Genomic DNA, 8892 nt, shown 5'->3' on the forward strand with positions numbered 1-8892 from the left:
AGGAGAAATAAAGGCTAGGTTAGAGTTGTGCATGTTGATGAATATGCCAAATTATCACATTCTCAAGTTCCTAAAAGATAAGAAATCCTAGTTAATAGAAGAGTCCTATTGAGTGGTGAGTATATGCCTAATCAAAGGAGGGGCATATTTTGCACAAGGTGAAAGTGTGAAGATAAGTGTTGTGATATTATCATTGATTGTAGAAGAATTCTAGATTTGGTATTAGAAAAGATGGTCATAAAGATAAATCTCAAGAGGTAGAAACACATGCATCTATACCATATTACCTATGTGTAAGATGACCACAAGGTCATGGCCAATGAGGAGTGTATAGTAAATTTCAAGATTGGAAGCTACTAGAATTGGGTAATTTTATATATCATACCTAAGGACATGTATCACATATTGTTTGGTAGACCATTGCAATTTTATGACCATGTTGTACCTAATGGTCATGCAAATACCTAGACTCTGATATAAGATGGAGTTAAACATAAGCTAAAGTCATTGAAGGATACATATGAAAACATATATAGTGCTAGTAAAATATTTTTTATTGATGGAAAGAAATTTCTAGAGGATATGAGGCTTGAGCATATGTATTTTTATATAATTCCAAAACATGGTAAAGAAGAACTAGATGAGGAACCTACAAAAGCTACATATTTATCATAATAGTTTCTAGATATTATATCTAATAATGTGCCTGATAGATTACTACTAGTGAGGAAGATCAATCACTAGATGGAATTCATTCTCAGAGATAGTTTTCCAAACAAGGTACCACACATAATGACACCAAAATAAAGTGAATATTTCAACAAAAAAGTGCATGACTTGTTGTAGAAGGAGTTGATTAGCAAGAGCCTGAGTCTATGTACTCTACTAGAAATAATAATACCAATGAAGAATGAGGTATGGAGGATGTTTACAAACTCTAGAGATATCAACAAGATCATGGTCAAGTATATATTAAAGGATAGAGATGTAGATTGAGGTGGTTGGGTTCAAGGAACTCAAGAATTTTTATCCCAAGGATCCTGATTTTGGTGAAGCTTGGAAAACTTATACATAACCTATAACACTTCTTAGGATGAAGTGTTGGATATCTTAATCTAGGATAGTATTTTTTTCAAAGGAAGCAAGTTGTACATTCCAAGAAATTCTATGAGAGAGAATATCATCAAGGAAAAGCATAGTGAAGGATTAGGTGGACATTTTGGTAGAGATAAAACCATTTTTTTTCATTGTTGACTATTAGTGATGGCCAAAGTTGTAGAAAGATGTTAAGAAATTTGTACAAAGTTGTAAAGCATGTTAGATGGTGGAAGTACTGAAGAAGAGTATAGGGTTGCATCAACCATTAGCTATACAAGAGAAGCTCTAGGAGAATGTCAAAATGAATTTTTTCTTAGTTTTCCAAGGAATTAACAAAAGCATGATTTAATTTTTGGTATGGTTGACTATTTTATAAAGATGACACATTTTGTTCCCTACAAGAAGACTACTAATACATATTATTCATGTGATATATTTATTTTTTGGAGAGATCATGACACTACATGGTTTTAAAAGGAGCATAGTTTTTTTTTTTATTGAGATACAATTTTTTGATGGGTATATGTGGCATACATTATGGAATAAGTTGAAGATATATTTGAAGTTTAAATTATCACATAATTCATAGGGTATAAATAGGAGTTTGGGAATCTTGCTGAGATGTTTGGTTGGAGATAAGTCAAAAGGATGGAATTTGATTTTACCATAGGTTGAATTGTATACAATAATTTTGTCAATAGTAGTCATAAACAACCATTCTAGATTGTATATGAGAGAAGTCCCAAAAATGCTTTTGAATTGAGGTAGTTGGATAAATGAGTGATAAGTAGTGCTAAAAAAAATGATTTTGTTGAACATTTGAAGAACATCCATGAGAAGGTGAGGAAGAACATTGCAAAGATGAGAGAAAGAGGTATAAATAATTTTAAGTTTGGGATGAATTCATGGTTTATTTGAGGAAGGATTATTTTTGAGTGGGTACATATAATAAAGTGAAAATGAAGAAGCTTGGACCATGTAAATTAAATACTATAAAAGCATGATTCTAGAAATTCCAATGAAGTAGAGTTGCATGTTTAACTGAATATTTCACCAATGTTTAATATTTCCTATCTAACAAAGTATCATGAAGGAGATGATGTAGATGAAGTTTTAGAAGTGCAGTGGAGTATTCCAACAACTACTTCAACTATAAAGGAGATTGATGAGATACTAGATAGTCATATTGGCAAGAGTACAAGGAAAAAAACATATGAAGAGTATTTGGTCAAATGGAAAGTGATACTCTAGTATAAAATTCATAATGGCTAGTAAGGGAGGAGGTCAACCATCTTGGATTCCCTTTGACAATCCAAGAAATGATGAAGTTACTTCTCACATTACTCTAGATGTTTGATGTAGGAGCATCTTGGGTATAAGAGAAATATTGGATCACACAAAAATATTTCCTTTATGTTTCATTAATAAGGGTTGTCTCAGCACAGAGTTGTTATTTGTTGAGGATTCCTTCTTAGTAATTCAGTCATACAAGCTCAAAATATCCTAATTTTAGAGGTGGGGGTTCATCTTGGATATATCATCCTACGAATTGAGGCTTGGTTCCATATCATAAGTATTCAAGAAGTTATTGGGAATTTTTGGTAGAAAAACTTTTGGCTCAATTTTGGAGGCCTTAGAGGCTCTAAATGGGCTCCAAAATGAGGCCAATTGGAGATTCCGTGAGTCAAGCATTGTAGATTAGAAGTTGAGTATTCTAGAATGGGGTTATAATAGCTAATTAGGTTAATGATTTGAAAGTAATGGTCATCTAAAGTTAGACTAATCAAAATATTCAAAATAAATTTCATAATTATTTTGAGCCAACTCTATGTGTAATTTTAGGGTTTTTCAACCTCAATGGTAATGCTTTAATGTCTAGATATTTTTTGGGTCATGGAAAATCACTTATATAAGGAATTCTTGTAGGTTTTCCATGACGACTCTGGGTGATAGTTTACAAATTTTTCTTGAGAATTACTATAAGGAAGGCACCTATGTGAGTTTTTAAATTGTATTTGAAAATTTTGTAATTCCAAATTTGTGGTGATAATAAGAAGCCCATAGTTTGTTCTCACAAATAGCTATTATTTCTCTAATTCTATTATGTGTTTATGGTATTAAGGGGAGAAACCTTCATCAGTCCTAGTATTATTTTGATCCCTTAAGGACACACATATCCTTATGCCTAGGTCACTTTATCAATTCTTATTTTTGGGACTTAGAGTTCCCATGAAGTTGGCCCTTTTTATGGACTAACTATCATGCCACATACACTTGATAAAACATTTAGTTTATCTTCAATGGTTTGACTAGCATACTACACACACTTACTAGACCATTCAATGTTGTATCTCCTTTTGCAAAGACATTTTCCCCTTTCTTGTGTGGTTAACAATAAGGAACATAAACAATATTTGGTGAGTAACTAAATCCATTTTTAGTGCTCATCTCTCTTATTGTGATTTTGGTTTTAACAAAGACTCAAGTCTTTTGGTGGCTTGATGATTTCTTTTCCTCCTAGATCATGATAAGATTGACTCATTTCTCTTGATCTACTTTACTATTAGCTTGAGTAAACTCATAATCTCACTAAGATGGAGGATAAATATACTATTTTAAAATGGATGCACAATTCTCCATTTAAGACCATTGATCTCCCTTTAAATAATGTCTTTCTTGGACCATGGATGAACATGCACTTGATGCCCTACTTTTCCTATCTTTTTCCACTTTCTTTGATTTTCCTTCTAGCAACTACCTTAGTTCTCTATGGCTCCCTTGTCTTCACCTATAGGAATAGGTTTACCTAGACTAGACTTGGTTAAATTAGTCTAGGTCAAGGTGAACTAGGTCAACCTTTTCCCTAGAGATTATAGGGCTTGGGGTTCAAAAAACCTTGGGAGTGTAATTGATTTAACTCCACCCTCAAATTAACTTTTATTTTTCATTTTGTTTGAAAAATAATAGGAGGATTGGAGGATTTATTTTCATAATCATATCATAACATATCATGCAATCCAATTTCATCTCTTAAGCTCAAACATCATTTCCTTTTGAAGAAAATAGAGCTATTCAAGGAGTTCAAGCATTCAAGAAAGGGATATTTATATCAAGCCTTGAAGGATCCTTTGTGGGAATTTCCTCTTCAATATCTAGCTTATTGTTGACCATAAAAGAAAAAAATCTATATTGAACTATTCCTTATCTTCTACATTGATGCACATTTACATCCATGACAACATGATGGGATTATGGTACATTCATTGAGATACCCTACATTCCTAATTGAAGATATACAAGACACTAAAAAACACAAGTCCATATTGAGAAGGGTTTTAAGAAATATGAATCCTAACATTTATATGATTTTCAATTATTTATATTTAAATATACCATCTACAAGGTTGATTCCTCAATATAGGGCTTGAACAAGACAAGCCCTCATCCAACAAAAAAACAAAAAACCTTCATTTTCTATGTGTAGGAGTAGGCAGTAGAATTTTCAATGTGGATATGGAAATAACTAATTAGGATCTTCTTGGAGAACTTGGTTCAATTTTTATATAGTTTCATTGGACCACATCAAATTCATGGGAACTAGTCCTTCTAGGTCGACTTGGTCCTTTCTACTTTTTTTTTTATTAACAATTTTTGGGTTTTGATTGTTTTTTTTTTTCATTCAAGAATCTGTCATCAAATATTCAAAAATTAGGCTTTGATCCAAGAATTTTAGGGCTAAAACCTAACTTCTAGTACAAATTTCAAGGTGCATATTTTATATTTCATTTCCCTACATATGTTTGCCCTAGATTTCTATCTTAATTGGGATGATTGTATACACTTAGCATCTAGATCTAGATTATTTAGGAAATTGGTTCAATTTTACATACACATTATCCTCTAAGGTCCAAAGAGTGTATCTCCCTATATTAAATTCTCCTTTATAATTGAAATTTGGTATTGGTACCCTTTCTCCTTTGGTTCTTAGCTATTCTAAGTTGGGTTATAAAGCAAAATACTTGGAGACTTTCTTCTTTCTCTCACACACATATTTGAATGGATTAGTGGTTTGAAAAAGTGGAGATCTAGAATCCTATTCAAGTTGTTGGACACAATCATTAAATTTTATGTTGTCTTTGATGTTGCACAAATTTTAATTATATACCAAGCAATTAGTGTATGTAATGCTCACTTGGGAGTCAAAGGAAGTTCTAGTGTATGATGAGTGTCTCAATGTTAACCAATTTCAAAGTCAATTTCAACCAAGCTCACTCGATTGCCTAAGAAAAGTTAGCATGGAATGAGTGTTAATTGAGATCACTTAGTTACCAAAGGAAATCTAAGGGAAAGTCATTTCTAAGTTAGAGTTGACCGAGTTAGGTCAGCTAATGAGGGATTTTCCTATATTAGTATATTTGACTTGATAGTTTTGTTGGTTAGTTCTAATCGACTCATGGGATAAATTTCATTTGTTTGAAAGTGTATTCAAGAAAACTTGACAAGGTAAAATATATAAATATAAGGTCAAGTTTAGGATTGAATTAGAAGAAGCATGGGATTGAAAAGATGAATTAAGGAAGAGAATTACAAGGATATCAAAGTATCCAAGTTCTCCAAGCTACAAAGAACATTTTGATCAAGGAGGATCAAGTATTCAAGCTAGAACAAAGATTTGAAATCAGAAAATATAGTTGCATCAAAAATCAAATCATATCATTTTTACTCTGTAACAATTGTAGTAGTGAATCAAATCTCCTAATAGAGTTAGCCTAACAACTATTTTCCAAATCATCTAACAAGGTGGCATTTCTAGATTGGAATTTCTCGATTGGTATTTCTAGATATAAGTATCTAAAGACCTCTAACAAGGCCACTCCTAATAGGGTGAACTAAATCCTTTAGCAAGGTCACACCTAACAGTGTGTTTTGTAACCTTTAACAGGGTTGTCTACTAATAGAGATCACTTCAGAAGAGTGAAAGACAATAACTACCAAATTGGGTTTCCACATTAAATCTTGGTGTCTCTTGTGTTCATGTTATTTTATTTATAATTCTAAAATTAATTTAATTAAGGTCAATCACATTAAAGAACTTAAGAAGTGATTATTTTAGTTTTTTCCAAGTGATAGTAATTCTTAGTGTTAACTAAGTGTTCCTATGTTAACCGAGTTACAACGACATTTTATTGTCAACAAAGTATTGGTTTTGAATTGTATTGACATCTTAAGGGATCTAGGATTTTCTTTTTGGTAATTGATTCAACCCTTCCCTCTTAGTTACTACTCTTATATTTCCAATAATTGGAATTAGAACTTTTGGTGCTTGTAGAGAAGGTTTCAAGGAACTCAGCTAAAGATTCAGATATCTTGTAGAAGGGAGATTCCTAACTAGAATAGAAATAACTTCCAAGCATAGAAGGAACTTATGAAGATCATTTTGGCAACCATTGTTGACAAAAGCTTGAAATATCTAGAGAACAAACATGCAACACCTATAGGAACTTTAATTGTGGAACAAATTATAGAAAAGAAGAACCATAACATAATGATGATTAAAGAGAACAAATTTCCACAATCCATTGTATTGCAATGATATATTTTTGGATTCAATTGTGTTGAGATTTTTACCATCAATGTTTTGAATCACATACATGATCCATCATCAGGTTGAAGAGAAAGAGTTGTAAAACAAGTAAGTTGTAGATGATGACTCACCCAAAAGATAAAGGGATCAAGGTAAGAAATTTTGCGCACACACCAAGGTTGAAGAATAAAGAAAAAATAAAAAGAATAAAAGAGTAAATGGTTGGACAAGGAGCCATAAGGATCACACTCCAAGGACAATAGAGAAAAGAACTAGAAGCTAAAAATGAGCACCGATAAAATAAAGTGTTAAATTTTATATTTTATCATGTGATAATATCAATGTTATATAAGAAAATTTAATATATGATATAATTAAAAGTGTACATTAAATTATATATTAATGAGAGATGTCAAGAATATAATAGAATATATAAAATATGTAGGCAGAAGATATGAAATGGACAAAGTTGATATATACATGTTAGTTTATATATATTTGTGTGTGTGTATAATATGTGTCTGTATGTATTTAATACTATATGTATATTTAATTTATATGTTTACATACATGCATGTGACACACACACACACACACACACACACACACACACACACACACACACACACACACACACACACACACACACACACACACCTACAGATGAATATATGAATATACATATACTATATGTGTGTGTGTTTTATGTGTTATGTGGACAAAATTAAGAGAAGAAGATGAGGCAAAAAAACAAAGAAAAATAAAAATAACTAAAATATGCAAAGAAAGAAAACAAAAAAATATAAACCATAAACACTAGAAGACCACCTGAGCCCAATCTAAACAAAAGCTGGTGTGTGTGAAGTGCACCCCTAGGAGCTAAAAGGAATACTAAGAGTCAACCTAAACCTAGACACCTAGAGAGATCAATACAAAATAATCAAGAAGTGACACAACACAAGCAAGAACCAACAAGAAAAGGAGAATTGTAAAGGAACAAAAACCATAGTAATTGTGGAAGGTGAGGTGTGAGCCAATCAAAGCACAAAGGGAGAAGAAAAAAGAGAGAATAGGAAACCCAACTAGTGGAGAGGGAGAAAATTTTATCACTTAGGTTTGTACCCTTGTCCAAAGGTTATGCATGAGGACAACCTAGTGAAACATGGAAACAACCTTCAAGCTATGGGACTTGAACTATGAGGTTGAGTCTCCAGAGAAGGCCAGCTTCCTCTTACTATTAGGATGCACCTAACTACTCTTGGAAAGGAAAAGGGAGAAGGAGAGCATGAAAGAGAATCTACCTAATCTAATCTAAAGAGGTGATGCACCAAAATAGAGTGTTCAGACCAATCTCTACCCATGTATGCACTATTGAACCTGAATTAAACTAAGGATATACACATTTAGACTTGTTTTAATCTAATAATCACATGTAGATCAAAAGACCAAGATGAATGATACAAGGAAAGACACGTTCACTTATGTTATCATTCATAGGCCAAGGAAATATAGTCATGCAGATCATAGATCTCTACAGAACACTAGTAAGAGGAAAAGAGTTCTTACACTTTCATAAAAATGGCTAAAGGAGATAAGACAAAAAATCATGTAGTTCAAAGGCACAGGGGAATTTACACTGAAAATTTGCAGACCAATAACAGAGAAAATAGAGAAAGGTTGATCCTTACAAAATTCACAGAAATTGCCTTTATATTTCAAGGATAACAGAAATTTTCCCTCCAAAACTATCCTGCAACCACTACCATCAAGGCTCTACCAAGAAAAATCATGGGGATATGAGGAAATCTGATCTAAGTATAGCTTTAGGTACCATGAAATCTGATTGTTAACTAAAATAGGGCCTTGAGAAGACAGAGGTGGCACTATTGATTGTTCTGATCAGGTAGATGGATCGACTAGGGTGGTGGAGTGCTTCTATGCATTCAAAATTCATTCTAGAGTGGGTGGCATTGATCATGAAGATCAAATCACATAAAAAATCTTAACTCTCCTCATTCTTGAGCACTTGAATTAGTAGGGTCAGCAAGTCAATTGAGCTCTGCATCCAAAAATGGGCTACGCAGACCAATAATCTCTTTCCTTTGTGCCACCTCGCGAGAGTCCAATGTGGTTGATCATCTCTTTTATTACTAAGTATGCCATCTTCTCAAACTCCAACTGCGATGGTCTTATTAACTAATAGTGTATCT

Source organism: Cupressus sempervirens, chromosome 8, assembly GCF_028749045.1.
Source record: "Cupressus sempervirens isolate cs-2001-9-10 chromosome 8, ASM2874904v1, whole genome shotgun sequence".
NCBI lineage: Eukaryota > Viridiplantae > Streptophyta > Pinopsida > Cupressales > Cupressaceae > Cupressus > Cupressus sempervirens.